The 20,306-nt window shown below is 52.5% G+C and overlaps 1 protein-coding gene across 2 annotated transcripts in view; it reads left to right on the top strand.

Annotated features, from left to right (window-relative positions):
• The window catches only part of LARGE2 (LARGE xylosyl- and glucuronyltransferase 2), a 305,710-nt gene that overhangs the window by 187,221 nt on the left and 98,183 nt on the right, over positions 1 to 20,306 (top strand). The window contains exon 1 of one of the 2 annotated variants that reach the window (XM_085646703.1): positions 14,803 to 14,970. The exons of the other annotated variant lie outside the window; for it this stretch is intronic. The gene's annotated coding sequence lies outside the window, so the exon portion shown is untranslated. Of the gene's footprint in view, positions 1 to 14,802; positions 14,971 to 20,306 lie in introns of those variants that run through there. 2 annotated transcript variants of the gene reach the window in all.

Here is a 20,306-nt window from a genome sequence, read left to right as displayed (position 1 = left end):
ATCTAACAAACACCTCACAATACCCTGACGTAAAGCACCGGTACCCAACTATTTACTATAGAATAAATTTGTTGGGGGGGGGGGGGGTATAGCACCCCCTGAAGTCAGGCCCCTGGGGTGTGGGAGGGTGATGTTTACATTCCTCTCTTGTGGAGAGTGCATGCGGGATGGTTTTCATTCCTGTGTGGGGAGGGGGGTGGGGGGAGTCTCTTCATCCCCCGCCCCACCCGGGGAATTGCTCGCGGGTTGCTGGGGCTGTGGCATTGAGTGGGTCCTGCCCACAGTGGGTGGTGCAGCCTGCCCCCACCTCCCGGAGCTGGCATTTCTCTCAGGGGCACGGTACCCGGCATGGTGGGCGGGGCTCCGACAGGCCCACAGAGAAGTCTGTGATGAGAGGTTTTAGAGATGTTGTCTTAAAACGCGAGTTTAACCCCTTCTGACCAGGTTTTACTGCAACACGGACAGGCTACGGAGAGGGGGCAGAGCGGCAGTGGGGGCTGATGGGCAGTGGGGGCTGGTGTGCAGGGCGGCATTGGGGGCTGGTGGATAGGATGGCAGCGGGGGCGGGTGGGTAGGATGGCAGCAGGGGCTGGTGGGAAGGGTGGCAGCAGGGACTAGTGGGCAGGGCGCCAGGACCGCAGCAGGAGCTGGGTTTGGTGGGCAGGGTGGCAGCAGGGGCTGGTGGCCAGTGCACCAGGGTGGCAGCTGAAGCTGGTGGGCAGGGCGGCAGCATAAGCTGGTGGGCAGGGCGGCAGCAGGGGCTGGTGGGCAGGGCACCAGGGCAGCTGCTGTGGCTGGTGGGCAGAGCGGCTGCTGTGGCTGGTGAACAAAGCGGCTGGTGGGCAGGGCAGCAGTAAGGCTGGTGGGCAGGGCGTCAGCAGGGGCTGGTGGGCAGGGTGGCAGCAGGGGCTGGTGGGCAGGGCGGCAGCAGGGACTGGTGGGCAGGGCGCCAGGGCAGCCGTGGTGGCTAGTGGGCAGGGCTGCAGCGCTGGCTGGTGGACAGGGCTGCAGCGGTTGCTGGTGGGCAGGGCTGCAGCAGTGGCTGGTGGGCAGGGCTGCAGCGTGCCAGGGCAGTAGCAGTAGCTGGTGGGCAAAGCGTCGGCAGGGGCCGTCGGGCAGGACAGCAGGAGGGCTGGTGAGCAGGGCGGCAGCAGGGGCTGGTGGGCAGAGCGGCAGCAGGGGGGCTGGTGGGCAGAGCGGCAGCAGGGTGGCTGGTGGGCAGAGCGGCAGCAGGGGCTGGCGGGCAGGGTGGCAGCAGGGGCTGGTGAGCAGAGCGGCAGCAGTGGGGGCTGGTGGGCAGAGCGGCAGCAGGGGCTGGTGACCAGGGCAGCAGCTAGGGCTCGTGGGCAACATGCCAGGGTGTCGGCTGGGGTTGTTGGGCAGGGCGGCAAAGAGGCTGGTGGGCAGTGCAGCAGGGTGCCAGTTCGGTAGCCGGGGCTGTTGGGCAGGGCAGCAGCGGGGGCTGTTGGGCAGGGTGGCAGCAGGGGCTGGTGGGTTAGGCAGAAGTGGGGTTGGTTGTGTGGAAGTGGGGCTGGTGGGCAGGGTGGCAGCAGGGGCTGGCGGGCAGGGTGGCAGCAGGGGCTGGTGGGCAGAGCGGCAGCAGTGGGGGCTGGTGGGCAGAGCGGCAGCAGGGGCAGGTGACCAGGGCAGCAGCTAGGGCTCGTGGGCAACATGCCAGGGTGTCGGCTGGGGTTGTTGGGCAGGGCGGCAAAGAGGCTGGTGGGCAGTGCAGCAGGGTGCCAGTTCGGTAGCCGGGGCTGTTGGGCAGGGCAGCAGCGGGGGCTATTGGGCAGGGTGGCAGCAGGGGCTGGTGGGTTAGGCAGAAGTGGGGTTGGTTGTGTGGAAGTGGGGCTGGTGGGCAGGGTGGCAGCAGGGGCTGGTGGGCAGGGCGGTAGCAGGGACTGGTGGGCAAGGTGGCAGCAGGGGCTGGTGGGCAAGGTGGCAGCAGAGGCTGGTTATCAGGGCGGCAGCAAGGGCTGCAGCAGGTGGTTGGCGGGCAGGGCGTTAGCAGGGGTTGGGGACCAGGGCTGCAGCAAGGGCTTGTGGGCAGTGTTCCAGGGCAGCAGCAGGGGCTGTTGGGCAGGGCGGCAGCAGGGGCTCGTGGAAGGGCGGCAGCCGGGGCTGGTTGGCAAAGCGGCAGCCGGGGCTGGTTGGCAAAGCGGCAGCCGGGGCTGGTTGGCAAAGCGGCAACCGGGGCTGGTTGGCAAGGCGGCAACCGGGGCTGGTGGGTTGTGTGGAAGTGGGGCTGGTGGGCAGGGTGCCAGGGTAGCAGCAGGGGCTGGTGGGCAGGGCGGCAGCAGGGGCTGGTGGGCATGGCAGCAGGAAGGGGCAGGTGGGCTTAAGGACAGGGTGGCAGCAGGCTGGTGGACAGGGCAGTCGCGAGGGCTGGTGGACAGGGCGGGAGCAGGCTGGTGGACAGGGCGGGAGCAGGCTGGTGGACAGGGCAGTCGCGAGGGCTGGTGGACAGGGCGGGAGCAGGCTGGTGGACAGGGCGGGCGCTGGTGTGCAGGGCGGTAGTGAGGGCTGGTAGGCAGGGCGGCAGCAGGGGCTGGTGGACATGGTAGATGCCAGCTGTAGCCGGGTGAGGGCAGGTGAGGGCAGTGTAGACCAGAGGGGTGGCCGTGCTATGACAGAGGGACAGTGCATATAGCACTTTACTTTGCCTGTTGCTCTGATATATAAGACCTTTACCAACACATCCTGTCCTTGCACTTTTGCAGTCTTTGCACATACAAGCTTATGAGGCTACCAGCCTTTAGCTGTTCAGGTGCAGTGGCACCGGGGCCCAGGGTTGTGAAGACCTAAACCCCTCATTTTCCTTGCTAGTATCGAGGCCTCTGCAAAGAGGGGGATTACTCCAGCGCTTGTTTTTTTTCTGAAAGAGACAGAGGCCCCGATTGCTATCTTGGTAGACAGGGTTACTCTGTCACAAACGGGACGGGTATCCCGTCTGCCAGATTACACTTCCATTATATCCTATGGAGCGTTTAATTTGGCAGATAGGATATCTGTTGCGTTTGTGATAGAGTATCCCGTACGCCAAGATCGTAATTGGGCTAGAGCCTGTTTCAAGATTGGAGTGGTAGCCAGGCGTGGTGGCGATGGGTTGAGAGAGGCAGAGGAGGCAGCCTGCCGCTCAGGGCTTCAGCAGTCATTCGCACAGCCACAGGTGCATTGGGACCCAGGAGTCAGATTACGGGGATAGCGTTTTGCCTTCTTTCTTCTATTTAGACCTGTTTTTGTTGGCTTAGGACTCTGGCACTTTATCACTGCTATTCAGTGCTAAAGTGCATATATTGTCCGTCTAAATTGTATTGGTGATTTTGCATATTTGATTTACTAGTAAGTACCTTCTAAAGTGCACCAGGTGTGGACAGGGCCTGTAAGTCAAATGCTACTAGTGGGCCTGTAGCACTGATTGTGCCACCCACATGAGTAGCCCTGCAAACACGTCTCAGACCTGCCACTGCAGTGTCTGTGAGTGCAGTTTTAAACTGTCATTTCGACCTGGCAAGTGCACCCCCTTGCCAGGCCCAAACCGTCCCTTTCATTACATGTAAGGCAACCCTAAGGTAGGCCCCAGGTAGCCCCATGGGCCGGGTGCTGTGTATTAAAAAGGTAGGACATGTACCGGTGTGTTTTACATGTACGAAAAGTGAAATACTGCCAATTTAATTTTTCAGTATGTCAAGATCTATCTCTCCCAAAGGGTAACCTGTGGATTGCTTAAAATATCTTTTAAGTGTAATTTCCCATTGGGAGCTGGCACAGATTTGGAGTTTGGGGTCTCAGAACTCACAAATTAAAAATACATCACTTGGTTTTTAAATTGCATGTTTGAAAATACCACTTTTAGACCGTTTTTTCATCCAAACGAGTGTTTCACACACATTACTATTGCTCCAAACAAATAATTTTTGAAGGACTGGGGATTTCTCTCAGAGCCCAGTATGGACACTGTTTGGTTTTGGCCCGCTAAGAACTGAGTATGATCTATACAATCAAAAGAAGTTTTGGGCAATGTAAAAAATAACTTGAAACAACAGAACCTAGGCTGTTTCAATAGTGTTTCTTGTATAACTGTGACTGTTTTGTGATTTTTTTTTTTTGGGAGGGTGGAAACATTTTTTATTTGTCGCTTTTCTAATTTTTGTACATGTGGTTGATGTCCTCCTTGTGTACTGACAAGTTTGTCCAAAATCATGTTTGTAAATTGAGTTCTGAAATGTTTTTCTGGAAAAAAAAGTCTAGATCAAATGAAATAGAAAAAATTAATAAATTGCTGTGAGATCTCGGGAACAAATGATTATGTGAGAAGGTATCCGTATTGTCGTTTGTGTTGTTTTACGAACTTTTATAAAGTGGCTATTTTCTTGCTTAACCATTCTGTGCCTCTGCCTGTCTGTATAATCCACATCTGGGATAGGATGAGTGTTTGGCTCTTGTGCCTTCACTCTAGACAGTCACCCTAAGGGAGCTGAAGTGTGCCTTGCAAATCCTGATGGGCCATCACCAGGCTGATGGGCCTTCCTGAGCTAGAGCCGAGGGGGGGAGTTGTCACTGACACCTGAATAGGGCTGCGCCTGTCCTCGCACAAAGCCGCCTTCTCCCCTCTTTAGTGTGTCTGGAGCCAGGTCAGGGAAAGACAGGGTCTTGTGCACTACAAAAACTTTCCTTTGAAGCCTGCCTACTTCAAAGGCAGAAAGAGGAATTAGTTACTGGACCTCTGACATTCCAAAATCAGAATACTTCTGGACTGAGGGCATTCTGCCAGGAAGAAGAGATGGGTGCTGTAGGAGGGACTGCCACTCTGCCCGTCGCTTTGTTGTGCTGGCCTGCTGCTTCTGTCCTTGGAGTGAAAGGACTGGACTTTGCTTTCTTTATCCTGCTTCCAAGATTCTCCTACGGCTGGTGCGTGCTTGCCTCCTGTTAAGAAGTCTGAGGGCCATCCAAGACTTCATCTACCAGCCCCTGGGCTCCTCTGCCGAGAGGGCTGTCCTGTCCATTGGTGCCAACTCCAGTTCTGGGTCCTTGAAGGAGATTTTTGGTGCTACAAGAAGAGAAATCCATGCATTGACTCCCAGTGTATGCTTTTATTGATGAATCGCTGAAGAATTCGGTGCATCACCGCTGTCCGCACCGGAACGTGGTTTCTGCTTTACACAACGACCACTGCTTAAAATGCAGCCTCCAGCTTTGTCGCAGCGCGTCAGAAGCACCGCAGGAGCGGGAGTTTCAAGCACCGCATCACCAATGTCCATGATGTATCACTCCTGCTCCGACGCAGTGCCTGCTACAGTGCTGTGGAATCAACGCAGAACGACTTGGCTTTTGACGCATCATCGACGCATCATCGCTGGCCGTCATTTTCCTCATCGACACTGCACTGCAGTAACAAACCAGCACTTTCTGCCCAGAGCGACGCATCACCACCCTTGAGGCAGTAAGGAACCGATATGTCAGAGTAGTCAGAGTATGCTTTATTCGAATTTCATTCATAAAAGCAAAAACAAAATACAATAAAACAAATATAAATGCATACATTTTAAAACAAGATTAAACTTCAATCATTGGCATCAATTGCAAAGCACACTTCAAGAAGAAGAGAATTTTTAACTAAGATTATTAATCCTATATGCGTGTACTGTTCAACTTGTATTAATAAGAAAAAGATGATTAAAAAGCATGAGTTAAAATAGTTATAAAATGGCAGATAAAAACACGAAGATAAAACATAACAGAGAATAGTCAAATAGCTAGCAGTCTCTGCAATAATTAGGAGAGTAGTTAAGTACCTAGCAATCTCCTTCTAATTGACCACGCCCAACCTAAGTACTTTGCGGTGGCTACTGAGACCCATGTCAAAGTGCTAGTGCATATAATACGCAGGGCCACAGTACTGCTATCTGTCCCAAAATTTTTGCACATTGGGGACAACCAAATGCGCCTTGGTACCGCATAGGGTTTACAAGAGAATAAAAAATGGCCGATGGTTTCTTTAGTAATACCACAAACAGGGCAGGTGTCACAGGATCCACCATTCCACTTAGCTGTCAGAAATTTAAGGGGGAGTGCACCTGCTCGAAGTTGGAAGAGGAGCTTCCTATCTCCAGGCCTGGTAATAGTGTCCCAGTACGATTCTAAGCAGGGATACATTTTTGCCTCCAAAAATTCACCAGACATTGAACCAGCACTAGAGCTTCTCCAATGTCGGGAGGCAACCATCTCCCAGTAAGCACTCTTTAAAATGCTTTTGGAAGGGAAGATTGCTCTCGTAGGGTCTTCCCAAAGTGGGGACATACCAAGCTCGATAAGGGATGTCTTTAATGATTTGAGCCATCCAATTTTGTGGTATACATCAGAACTCATAATGTCTAAAAAACCCTCGGCATAATGTTTAAGTGCAGCAGTGGTCCACAACCTATGCCAATAAATAATCGGACGTAACTTAACTAAATCTGTGACTGCTCTTCTACCCAAATCATATTTTAGGGGCAATAGTGGGGTGCTTTTAGGAACACCGGTTATAGCCCTGAGAAATGTATTCTCCGAGGTTTGAAGTGCTGCCACCTTTTCAAAACCCCAAAGCTCGGCGCCGTATAGCGCAGAGCCTATAGCCTTTGCTTCATAAATCTGCAGGGCAGGTTTAACAGGTTTAGTTAAGGATTTTCTGTGCTCTGCGCAGATAGCACCAGACAATTGCCTATGCCTAAGTGTTGCAAGATCAATATGGTGCCGCCAGGTCTTCTCTTTAGATATATGTATACCTAGGTATGTAAAGGTTTTCACTACCTCTAGCGGACGATTGCTCAAAGTAATTTTAGATTTAAAACTTCGATGGGGGTTAAAAATCATAAGCTTAGTTTTGGCAGTGTTAACCTCTAAGCCATACTCCCCGCAAAATTGATCAAAAATAGACAAGGCATGCTGTAGACCACTAGGAGTTTTCGATAAGATGAGCGTGTCATCTGCAAACATTAAAATAGGGATTTTAGTCCCTGCTAAAAAAGGGGCATCCACTTGGGCTGAGAGCATGCGGCCCACAACATCATTGATATATAATGTAAAAAGCACAGGAGCCATCGAACAACCCTGACGAACTCCCCTTTCAACTGGAAAGTCCGCAGTTACCGAACCCATCCCCCCCCATTGGATTCTAGCATAATTGGATTCGTGAAGTCTCATTATGAGGGATAATAAATCATTTGGGAGTCCCTGTTTCTTAAGTACCGACCATAACGTAGAACGAGGGACAAGGTCGAAAGCGGCCCTTAGATCAACAAAAGCCGCATACAGACTTCCCTCGCCCAGCAATACGGTTTTCCACTGTAGCAGTGTGAATCGGAAAACCTGATCGACTGTACTGGTGTAGCGACGGAAACCTGCCTGGAAGGGTGAAAGAGCATTAAACTCCTCCGCCCAATCCAGAAGCCTATTGACGATGACTCGTCCCACAACTTTTTGTATAGTGTCTATAAGACTTATTGGCCTATAGTTACCTGGCTTGGACCTGTCGCCTTTTTTAAAGATAGGAATGATTACTGCGCCTTGCCAGGAGGTGGGTACTGGTGCGCCCAAAGCAATGGCATTCAAGAGTAGGTGGATGTACTTACTCCAGCGTTCTTTATCATTAATAAATAAATCCGCTGGCACTCCATCAAGACCAGGGGCACGCCCACTTGCCACTGAACCAAGGGCCGTCATGATCTCAGAGACACTAAAAAAAGTACCCTGGAATTGTTCTACTCTAGTTTCTGGCCCCAAGCTAATACTATTTGGGTTGGCATACTGTGCTCTAAAGAATGTCACCCATTCTTCCTCAGGCACATTGTTATATGGGGTTTCTGGGAAACCAGATTTTCCCCACCTGACAATGTGCCAGAACGACCTGGAGTCCCGTTTGTTACTGGCTACCAGCAACTCAGACCAATGGTGTTCGTCCCATGCTTTCTTAGCCTTTGATATGCTAGTTTTATAGTCCCCTACCTAGTAGAAAGGAACTAATGCATTACCTCCCCTGCACAGTAAGGAACCAATACATCACCGGCTCTTTCGACGCATCACCTCCCCTGCGGCCCGTTATCGTCTTTGCCCCAGCCATGTGCTTCCGTGGTTTTGAGGAACTACAATTGCATTAATCTTTTTGGATTGATACCTTGACTTGCGTATGTCGGATGTTTGTTGTTTTGGGTCTTGTTTTATTCCGATAAACATTGGCTCTTTTTCTAAACTAGTGTGAACTCCTGTTGTGGTGTTTTCACTGTGTTACTGTGTCTAGGTACAAATGCTTTACACATTCCCTCTGAAATAAGCTTCACTGCTCGTGCCAAGCTACCAAGGAGGTGATCAGGGGTTATCTTAGCTATGTGACTCCCTTACCCTGATTAGACGGAAGTGTCCCTACTTGGACAGGGTGCAAACCACTGCAACTAGAGACCCCATTTCTAACAACTAAATCAAGATGGGATGTGCAGTGATCCAAGCCCCACACTCTGGCATGGCTGAGAAACCAGTATAAATGTCCAGGCAGTTGAATCCGAGAAGGAGGCAGTTGTAAATTAACGAAAACTGGATAAAGTAAGAAATACCCTGGCACGGAATAGAACCCTCTGCTCCTACTAACCAAGTGGACTTTGAGTGCTGCTGTCTGGGGCAGAGCGGCTGAGAGTGGACCCCCGGGGCAGAGTACGACCTAATGGCTATTTATGAAGGTGAAGTGGTAGTCCAGGAGCAGCCACAAGGCTCCGGCCAGCCCAGTGTACCCTTGGCACCTTGATGGAGCGGGCGGCCCTCTATGTACCCTTTGTTGCAGGAGCATCCAGGAGCTTAGAACAGCAGGGTATTGTTATTTCAAAACACTGCAAGCTCATTGGCTGGGCCTGCTGAAATGCTGGCATGTTTTTGCTGGAGTCTGGTATGAATGTTCTTGTCCAGGGCCAGTGTGGCATTTCTTTACAGTGTACCAGTGTTTTGTGATTTTAAAAAGGGAAGGGGATCGCCTCTATTACTCGAGTCAAGCCTCCATTTGAAGTTTTCTTTCTCAAACACAGAAGCTTGCTGAAACTTGTCGCCACATGTATAGCCATAGACGTGCACATGGCGGCTGGGATGGAACATAACATAACATGTGTATGTATGTATGTATGTATGTATGTATAGATATACTTATATAGCGCAATGACTGTCACCCAAAGGGCATCCTGGCGCTTAGACTGATGGAGAAAGAAGCCTGCATGAAAAGAAACGATCCACTGTATAAGAAAAATTACGCCGCTCTAGGGAAAAGGTGAGTTTTCAGGGCTTTTTTGAAGGAGGGGAAATCGCCCGTACTCCTCAGTGCAAACGGCTGAGAGTTCCACAGCCTTGCTGCTGTGAATCGAAAGGACCTGCCTCCCAAACGAGTCCTTAAGATTTTTGGAACTACAACCAGACATGCCGTGGCGGAGCGGAGAGACCTACGCGGGACATACCACGAGAACATTTTCTGTAAGGGAAAAGGGCCTTGTTCATGAAGAGCTTTAAACACCAAGCAGAGGGCTTTAAATTCAATCCGCTGAGGGACAGGTAACCAATGGAGGTCCCTGAGCGCAGTAGTGGAGGAGTCCGCGCGCTGGCGTGACAGAGCCAGTTTAGCCGCCAGATTCTGCACGCGTTGAAGTTTACCCACCAGGGTCACCGGGGCTCCCAGAAGTAGTGCGTTACAGTAGTCAAGTCTACTTAGGATGGTACTCCGCACTACCTCTGGTCTTGCCTGCGCTGGGAGAAAAGGCAAGATTTTCCTTAACGTGCGAAGCAAGGCCATGCATGTGGCCACTGTTTTATTAACAGAAACATCCAGTTGAAGGTTGGAGCCAAAATAGACTCCCAAGTTCCGCACACAATTCGTTGGTAAACTGGTGCCCTGGAAGGATGAAGGCCAGAAGTTCGATGGAAAAGGCCTCGGGGTGCTGCCAGATGGGCAGTATAGGACCTCAGTTTTAGAGCTATTAAATTGCAGAGAGTTGTGGCACAGCCAGTCTGCCGTAGAGGTCATGCAGCGATGGAAGGTCTCTTGTGACACCGCCTCCTTACCCTCAAACGAGAAGATAAGTTGGGTGTCGTCCGCATAGTTAGTAACTGCAATGCCGAAAGATTTTATCAGCTTAATCAGGGGGCGGAGGTAAAGATTAAAAAGGATAGGGCTAATGGCTGACCCTTGAGGCACACCCTGACCAACGCTTCTGATGGCTGATTTGAACGGAGGAAGGGCCACTACCTGGTGTCTATTATCCAGATAAGACGTCAGCCAGTCCAGGGCCAAGCCAGTCACCCCCACTTCCTCCAGCCTCCTGAGTAAGATCACATGGCTGACCGTATCGAACGCGGCCGACATATCTAGCAGCACTAAAAAGGCTGCCCGACCTTGGTCGGCACGCGTCCTGAGGTCATCGAGCACGGTCACTAATGCTGACTCTGTCCCATGGGCTGGTCTAAATCCAAATTGAGCCACATCCAGACAGGCATTACTCTCCAGAAAGCAGGAAAGATGTTTTGTGGCCCATTTCTCCAAGATTTTGATTGGAAAGGGGAGAAGGGAGATGGGCCTATAATTGGCAGGGCAGGAAGGATCCAAGGTTTCCTTTTTGAGGAGAGGAGACACCACTGCCAACTTCCAGCAATCCGGTACTCGCGCAGACCTGAGGGATTGGCAGCAGGTCGCGAATAATGGCAAGAAGAGTTCTGTCCGGAATAGCTTCCAAAATTTATGAGGAAGTGGATCAAGGGGAGAGCCAGAAGAGACGCTGGCGGCCAGAGCACTAAATTCCTCAAAGCATGGTACCGGGAAACAATTAAGGCGTGCTGAGCCAGCATCACCCTCCCTATCCGATGTCAAGGTAGAGGTGAGCAAAGGCTGAGTGCCAGAGCTTGATGAAGTATCAAGATTGCTTAAGATGGTAGCAATCTTCTGCTCAAAAGCCTGTGCCAATGAGTCGCATAAAAATTGAGATGCAGGGACAACATTAGCGACACAGGTAGGGTGTGAGAGATCTTTAACAATTTTGAACAGCGCCTGGGATTTATTTGCTGCCGACAATAGGGAGTCCTCTAGGAATTTAGCTTTGGCACGTCTGATCTGTGCTTTATAAGTTGCCAAAGTTCGCTTATAGCAAGCTCTGTCTGAATCCCGGTACTGTTTCCTCCAAGCACGCTCCGTCCTCTTGCACTGGAGTTTAGATTGGAGCAGTTCCTCTGAGAACCAAGGCATTGCACGAGTGGGTCTATCTCTGATTTTGCGAAAAGGAGCTAGTGAATCTAGTGAAGCCACAATTTGCTGGCTAAGCATCTCATAGCTAGCGTCCACGTTGTCTCCTAACGAGAAGCCCGACGGCAGCAAGGCCGGCAGGGGGGACTGCTTCACAAGCTTGGACCACTGTCTACCCACCCTAGTAGTGCCTAGGCTACCTTTCTTCATGGAGTCGGCGGAAAGAGAAAGGGTAAAGTGAACCGATGCGTGATCTGTCCAGCATTGGGATAGGATTTTCCGAAGAGCTACATTCTCTGTATCCGCAAAAATCATATCTAAGGTATGACCTTTTGAGTGAGTTGGCAGGGTAACTAGCTGTTTCAGCTGTACATTACTACAGGCCTGCTCCAAATCTTTGAAAGCAGAATCCATTGGACCATCTGGCCATAGGTTGAAGTCTCCCAATACCAAGAGTCTGTTATGGGAGTTGGATAGGTCATAGATCAGGTCGATGAGCTCTGTTACCTCTGATAAGGAGCCAGCCGGGGGTCTATAGCACAGCAATCCAGAATATAAAGCTCCTCCTGGACTGTTTAGGGAAAAACCCAGTAGTTCATGCCCCGAGATGGCCTTGACGTCAATCTGAGAGAGACATAAAGTGTCTCTAAAGATAATGCCAACTCCACCTCCCCTGGCTCCCACCCGGGGTTTGTGTTTGATTTTATATCCTGAAGGACAGGCTAGGCCCAGATCCACTGAGCTATCAGCTCTGGTCCATGTCTCAGTCATAAAGAGTATGTCAATATGTTCTGACTCAATGAGAAGCACAATTTCCTCATGGTGTTTGCACAGTGATCTGACATTTAGTAGGCCACATGACAATGTTTCTGGGCATCTACTAATGTTGTGTAGCCCAGGTGAGGGTAAAGTCGTAGCGCTGGGTTGTAGACTTAGGAGTTCCGCACGGGAATAGCTTACCACACCCATGGGCACAGGGGCAGCGGTTTCCGCGTTCGTCGCGTTCCGTGCGCGAACGGGCGCAAACGGGCTTACCTCTGGCGCACCTCCGGCGCGACGCTGCGCGCGTACGCTGCGCGCGACCATAATGGCCGTTAAGTAACGTGTGGTGGGCGGTGCTCGTATCAACTAGAGCGCAGCCCCGGAACGTCTTGGGCGTCTCAGCCCTACTCCCAAAATGGCGATCGGGATCGAGATCGCGAAGGGGAGCAAACGAAGCAAACACCCAAATGGTGAGTGGTGTAATTAATTTTTAAATGCAGGCAATGCGGTCAGTGGGGTGAGCAGGCAGAGGGATTCAATGACAATTCAAAAAAGACAGTTTAAAATACACTTTACACACATTAATTCTAGCAGCATCAGTAATTTTAAAAGCACAGCGTAGCGTTCGCGCAGCGGTCAGTCTATTGTGTATTTGTAAAGCGCACGTTCACCCCTGACTGGGTATCTTGGCGCTGAATAACAGATGTTTATTGTTACTCAACTCAATGGTACTACTTTTATCAACCTCAGATGGATGAAAGGCTGAGAGGTCCCGCCGGGGTTTGAACCTGTGACCATTAGGTCGAACACAGGCCCATGCAGTGGATGCATTAGTCCACTGAGCCACCAGATCCGTCAGGAAGTTTCTAGAGTTTTCTCTATAGTATTCCAGGGTTCCAAAAGTCCCTAAACACCTGGCTATTCAGCTACTCAACTGGACCCTGCTAGCGCCTGGATACCCTCTGAAGTGACCAGTAGCGCTCTACAATTCTACTGATTGATGGAGTCTCTGCCTCTGAGCGTTACCTGCACATCGACCGCTCCATGTTTTACTCCATCCTAGCGCAAGCCTGCGTGCTTGGAGGCGAGGAGAGGAGCTAGGAATCCAAGGGAAGTGACCGAGCCAGTGACCCCACAGGTGGAAGGATCCAAGATGGCGAGTAACGATGCTCCACTCTTCCGGCTCCACCTCAGTGATGGCGGGCTGTCGGTCTGATAGCAAGGGAAGCAGCGACTGTCCGCAATGAGCAGTGTCCTATGCCACCCTGGCATGCACTACCATGGGCATCGTTCTCTTGTACTTCCAGCTGGCATAGCGACTGCTTTGGATGTAGTCTACTCTGACAAGGCATCTGTTTTGGGCATCGTCCTGTTTGCCGTGGCGGACGACTTGCATGTAGTCCTGTACAGCCGTAGCAGCCATGTTAGTTCTAGTCCTCTTCAGACACAGGTGCCATTTAGGGTGTAGTCCTGTACAGCCGTAGCAGCCATGTTAGATCGGGTCCCCTCCAGACACAGCAGGGTTCACGTGCTAAATGGGTTCCAGGTCATTAACAGGACATTCCAGTGACGTGGCGGGACCCAAGCGGGCCTTATAGTTCCTTGGCAGGGTGGGCATTAGCGGCTTCACCAGGACTCACGCACATATGTCTGCTATAGCCAGGTGGTCTTTTTTTTTTTATCATTGTAAGGTCGAGCCAGAGCGCATGCACTGCTCTGCGAGACTTACTGTAGACGAGTAGCGAATAGAAGCCCTGGCCACTCTCTGCCCATGTTTGCCATTGGCTTGTCATGGTCTGTCCTAAATGCTGGCTTCTGATTCATGAATAGGCTTGTTAGTACCGCCTCCTCTACATCTCTACATTTGTATCCTCCCATGGCGACTAGCCCCTTTACTTCGAGTGTTACACGTTAGTGTTATTTAGACTGTGAGCACTATTTTCTTTAATGCAGTTCTCCTTCCGCCTTCTCTACTCCCCCCGCCCACACTCCCGTTTTCTGTGTCTTCTCCCCGCTTCCACCGCCCGCACTCCTGTTGTCCGTGCCTTCTCAATCCCCCCCATTCCGCCATCCCTCCTGTTGTCCGTGATGACTATCGTTTGCAATGCAATAGGTCTCGCGTAAATGCGAGTCCTATTGCATTGCAAATGCTTGTTTTTACCTGTGGTCCCTCTAAAGGTGGTTTCTAGACACGGCACTGCTTGGCATGGCCTGAACCATTCCTGCGGACCTCTGCCAGGGCGAGCCCCAGAGCCTCGAGGGTCCCTTCTTGCCAGTCCCTGGTGCCCTGCGCTACAGACCCTGTTCACATGCTCTCCATGCCCCTCCGGTGGGTGGGTGTGGCAGCCTCGGCTGCGGTCGCACCCTCCATCCACACGCCACCAACCTGCTGTTCTGTTCCTGCCCCGGGGCTACACATTCCACCTCCCTGCATGAACAGTGACACGTGGAGTCATGTCTCGCTCCTGGCGCACAGTGTGCTCCTGGGCATGCGTCTCTTGCTCGCCCCTCCCAAGTGTCTATCAGAGTCTGTGTCCTACGCCTTCGCCCCATCCCTCCCCCGCACACCATCTCACGTGGCCCCCAAAACTTCTCCACCTGGGTCTGCCCCGGTTCATCTCTGTGCCTGAGCCTGTCTCTTCCGTTCTCCCAGGACTCGCGGTTAGCCCCCCCCCCCCCCCCCCCCCCCCGGACTCCTTCCTCCTCCTCTCCCTACCTGAACCCCTCTCTTCATCCCTACCCCTCCTCCTGCCCAGGTTTCTCCTCCCCCCTCCATGTGTGCGTGTCACCTGTAGGCAGAGCCCGCCCTGGACAGGAGGGAGAAAGGGAGAGAGAGGGCTGGAGCTACACACCAGAGGAAGGGGAGGGACGGACAAGAAAGGGACAAACGGCCAGAGACTCCCTTTAAGTCGAGGCTTTGAGTCCCGCGCCTCTGCAAGTCCAGCAAAACTTTTGGAAACATTCAGGTGAGTTTTAACCCCTCCCCTTTCGCTCGGACCCTCCCACATGTCCATTGTCCTTCCCGCGGCCTGGTGCCGCAATCATGGCTGTCTCTGGCGTCTGCACCTGCAGTGGCTGGCTGGCTGCTTCTTGCAAAGCTGGCCGTCTCTTTCTTGAATGCAGTCTCTATTCCGTCCTGCTGCCGGCCTCTTTCCCCGCCACTTTACCCGTCTCTCCCTTGCCTGTCAATGACTCTCATTGTCCGAGGCCTGCTTCCTGCCAGTAGCCGTCTCTTACATATACCCCTCACTCTGGCTGTCTCTCGCGTACCTTCAGACTGTCTCTCGCGTACCTTCAGACTGTCTCTCGCGTATCTTTTCGCTGCTTGTCTCTTTTTTTCTGCCTCCCTCCACTCACACAGGATCTCACTCGCTTGCAAGCTGTCTCTCGCGTGTCCTCTCATTGACTGTGCACTGCCCTCACACTGCCTGTCTCCCCCTTGCCACCGGTGCCTGTCAATGACTCTCATTGTCCGAGGCCTGCTTCCTGTCACTAGCCGTCTCTTACATATACCCCTCACTCTGGCTGTCTCTCGCGTACCTTCAGACTGTCTCTCGCGTATCTTTTCGCTGCTTGTCTCTTTTTTTCTGCCTCCCTCCACTCACACAGGATCTCACTCGCTTGCAAGCTGTCTCTCGCGTGTCCTCTCATTGACTGTGCACTGCCCTCACACTGCCTGTCTCTCACTTGCACTGGGCGCCTGTCAGTTTCTCTCTATTTAAAACGTATGATTCAGGGATGGGGGAAGCGGCTTATCTACGCATGGATATGACATTCTTGGATGTAACTTGTGCCCTGGGTCGATTTTCACTGTCTGGCAATGAAGTTCTACGAAAAAATGGGATCAGTCAGTGGTAGGATGAATTGTGGTTTTATAGGTTCGGCCGGTTTTAGTTATTAATTTTACATGTTTGTACATGGGTTTTATTGTGCCTTGTTTAAGGACTAAGGTCTAAATAAATATGTTTGACTGACAGTTATTACTTTCCGAGTCCCGCATCCTCTCACTATCTGTCTCCCCCCCCCCCCGCCCCCCCCCAACCCCAACCCCAACCCCACTCTGTTTCTTCTGTACCTTCAGGCTGTGTCTTGCGTACAATCTCACTCGGTGTCTCTTATTTCTGCCTTCCCTTTTTGTACCCTCACAATAGACCACACTCGCTCGCCCTCTCACTGCCTGTAGCTCGCCCCCTCGCTGCCTGTAGCTCGGCCTCTCGCTGCCTGTAGATTTGATCCTCCCGTGTCCTGCTACTAACTGACTCTCTCCGCCTCCACTCCTCTTCCGTCCCTGGCTATCCTCCCACCTCGTGGGCTGGTCCTAACGCCCAGCCCTATCACGACATTACAGTGACCTGGTGCCCTTAGCAGGGGTCCTTAGGTTGCCATGGCTACGGTCCTCCCCTTGGCCCTGGCTGTGGTCCTAAGGTGACCTTTTTGTGGTCCATAGATAACAATGGTACCCATGGCTCCTGCCCTCCCGTGGCCCTGGCTGTGGTACCCATGGCTCCTGCCCTCCCGTGGCCCTGGCTGTGGTACCCATGGCTCATGTCCTCCCGTGGCCCTGGCTGTGGTACCGATGGCTCATGTTCTCCCGTGGCCCTGGCTGTGGTACCCATGGCTACAGCCCTCCCGTGGCCCTGGCTGTGGTACCCATGGCTCATGTCCTCCCGTGGCCCTGGCTGTGGTACCCATGGCTTCGGTCCTCCCGTGGCCCTGTCTGTGGTACCCATGGCTTCTGTCCCCCGTGTCCCTGGCTGTGGTACCCCTGGCTTCTGTCCCCCTGTGGCCCTGGCTGTGGTACCCATGGCTTAAGCCCTCCTGTGGCTCTAGCTGTGGTACCCATGGCCCTGTCCCCTGTCCGGCCGTGGCCCTGGCTGTGGTACCCATGGCTTCTTTCCCCGTGGCCCTGGCTGTGGTACTCATGGCTTCTGTCCCCCGTGGCCCTGGCTGTGGTACCCCTGTCTTCTGTCCCCCCACCCCCCCTGGCCCTGGCAGTGGTACTCATGGCTCCTGTCCTCCGTGGCCCAGGCTGTGGTACCCATGGCTTCTGTCCTCCCGTGGCCCTGGCTGTGGTACCCCTGGCTTCTGTCTCCCGTGTACTGGCTGTGGTACCCCTGGCTTCTGTCCCATCGCGGCCCTGGTTGTGGTACCCATTACTGTGCCCCCACGTGGCCCTAGCTGTGGCACTCATGGCCACGGTCCTGCTGTGGCGCTGCTGGTAGTTTTCCAGTTGCTCGGCTCGCCTCCAGCCCCGCTCCGAGCACCTTTCCTCGCCTCTCGGGAGCTGGTTTTGTCCTTGAGATCTCTTCATCTGGGGCACGTGTGGGGGAGGCGAGGGCGCCGCAGCCTTCTCTTTTCGGCCACTGGCTGGTCCCTGATTAGCTCTTGGCAAAGTTTAATTAAAGATCACGTGCCCCCTCCCCTCCCACCAACCTCTGCGGCCTTGTGAAGTTCCCGTGCGTTCCAAGCAGAGCTCTTTCTAGACCTCGTGCCCACGAGTTCAGTTCCCGGCGGGGACACTCAGCTACTCATTCTTCCAGCGTCGAGAGAATGCGTGCGATTGAGTAGGACAAGTAAATCCTATGTTGTTTCAGCGCCATCATTTATTTATTTATTTATTTTAAAAGTTTTATATAGAGCTAGCTCGACCCGTAGGTATCGGAGCGCTTTACATACATACTGTAAAGAAAAACAGACGGAAATTGCATTACATAGTAGGCAGGCAGTAAGGAAGCAAAACCAGGGATAAATAAAATACAGCATGGAAGATAAGGTGGTTAACACAGTCCGGTCACCAACTATCCTTGAATGTCAAGAGAGAGGAGTAAACTCGGATATTGAAGTCTCGGTTAGTTGACGTTGGTCAGGAAAGTATTTGTTAAGGAGATGGATTTTCAGGTCCCTTTTGAAACAGGAGAAGGAGGGGTTGCATCTGAGGACTCTAGGGAGAGCGTTCCACATCCTGGGAGCGTTGCCAGAGACCATGGTTTTGTGTGGTTTTCTTTAAGAAGGAGTGAGTTGGAGCTTCTCAGCGATCTGGATTGACCTGCTCTTACCAGTTTGTTGTTCAGGTAGGTAGGGGCCGGAGAGTGAAGGGTTTTGTGTGTGATGCAGGCCAGTTTGTAAATACACCTCCCTTCCATGGGAAGCCAGTTGAGGGAGTTGAGAGCTGGAGTGATGTGATCAAATCTTTTTACTCCAGATACGAGTCGAGCGGCCATGTTCAATACTGCCCTTAGCGGGGCTAGGTGAGCTTTTGGAGTCCCTGTTAGAATGGCGTTCCCGTAGTCGATTTTAGAGAGAACTAGGGATTGGACTACTGTCTTGAGGTCATCATGTGGAAGAAAAGGTTTCAATTTCTTGAGGTGTTTTAGAGAGAAAAGAGCACTTTTTGCAGAGTTTTTGATGTGGGCCTCCAAAGATAAGTTCTTGTCAAGGGTGATGCCTAGAGATGTAACTGAGTCGGATAGGACGATGGGGCAGTTTAGGGCGATCAGATTCTTGAGCCGCACTTGGATTGGACGATGGTTGCTTTTTGGAGAGAATAGAATTAGTTCTATTTTATCTGGGTTGAGCTTTAGGTGGTTAGCGTTGAACCAAGTTTGGAGCTCGGTTAGAGTGGCATTGAGGTGTTGGATGTCGCTGGGAGACTTGATTTTGAAATAGATTTGGGTGTCATCAGCGTAGATGTGGTAATTCACTCCAGCTTTTTTCAAGATGATTGTGAGGGGCTCCATGAAAAGATTGAAGAGGGCCGGGGAGAGGATCGAGCCTTGTGGGACCCCAGGTGTGACTTTTGTTGGCTTCGAGAGACAGGAGTTGATTTTAATTTGTTGCGAGCGGTGCTGAAGGAAGGAGGTGAACCATTTTATTACTGTGCCATTGATGCCGGAGCGCTTCGACATGTTCTCCAGAAGCGCTGGATGATTTACTGTGTCGAATGCCGCAGATAGGTCAATAAGGATGAGTAGGCAGGCATCACCTTCATCTAAAGCCTTGTGAATATCAGAGACGTTGAGCATAGCTGTTTCCGTGCTACAGCCTTTCCTGAATCCTTATTGAAAGGTGTCGAGGAGGTTGAACTCATCAATGTGTTTGTTGAGTTGGTGGAGAACGCATTTCTCCAATGTTTTTGCAAGGAATGGGAGGTTGGAGGTCTGAGGTTGTTGAGATCATTAGGGTCAGCCCCTGTTTTTTTGAGAATGGGTGTGATTTGTCCAAGTTGAAGGGAGTCTGGGACACAGCCTGAGGAGAGAGAGAGGCGTTGATGATTTTTGTCCAGAAAGGGGAAATCATGCAGTTTACAAATACTTATGTTGTGAATTGGTTCATGACGCGCTTCCCGAGGCAGGTAGTGCCAAACCTCTCTTGAGCTCCAGGGGCTTGCAGTGTGTGCTGGGCAGTAAGTATCTGGAAGGCATGTATTTGGGCTCCAGTGCCCTGCAGTGTGTACTGGGCAGTATCTGGGCGGCCTTTCATTGGGCTCCAGGGGCCCGAGTGTGTACTGGGCAGTATCTGTGAGGCCTTTCAATGGGCTCCAGGGGCCTTCACTGTGTACTGGGCAGTATCTGCGAGGCCTTTCATTGGGCTCCAGGGGCCTTCACTGTGTACTGGGCAGTATCTGCGAGGCCTTTCATTGGGCTCCAGGGGCCTGAGTGTGTACTGGGTAGTATCTGCGAGGCCTTTCATTGGGCTCCCGGGGCCTGAGTGTGTACTGGGCAGTATCTGCGAGGCCTTTCATTGGGCTCCCGGGGCCTGAGTGTGTACTGGGCAGTATCTGCGAGGCCTTTCATTGGGCTCCAGGGGCCTGCAGTGTGTACTGGGCAGTATCAGGGCATCGTGTCATTGGGCTCCAGGGGCCTGAGTGTTTACTGGGAAGTATCTGTGAGGCCTTTCATTGGGCTCTAGGGGACTGCAGTGTGTACTGGGCAGTATCTGGGCGGCGTGTCATTGGGCTCCAGTGGCCTTCACTGTGTACTGGGCAGCCTCTGTGAGGCCTTTCATTGGGCTCCAGGGGCCTGAGGGTGCACCCGGCAGTATCTGTGAGGCCTTTCATTGGGCTCCAGGGGCCTGCAATATGTACTGGGAAGTATCTGTGAGGCCTTTCATTGGGCTCCAGGGGCCTGCAGTGTGTACTGGGCAGTATCTGGGCACCGTGTCATTGGGCTCCAGAGGCCTTCACTGTGTACTGGGCAGTATCTGCGAGGCCTTTCATTGGGCTCCTGGGGCCTGAGTGTGTACTGGGCAGTATCTGTGAGGCCTTTCATTGGGCTCCACGGGCCTGAGTGTGTACTGGTAAGTA

Source organism: Triturus cristatus, chromosome 3_1 (assembly GCF_964204655.1).
Source record: "Triturus cristatus chromosome 3_1, aTriCri1.1, whole genome shotgun sequence".
NCBI lineage: Eukaryota > Metazoa > Chordata > Amphibia > Caudata > Salamandridae > Triturus > Triturus cristatus.
Note: the sequence above shows the minus strand (reverse complement) of the source record. Positions and strands in the feature narration are given on the sequence as shown.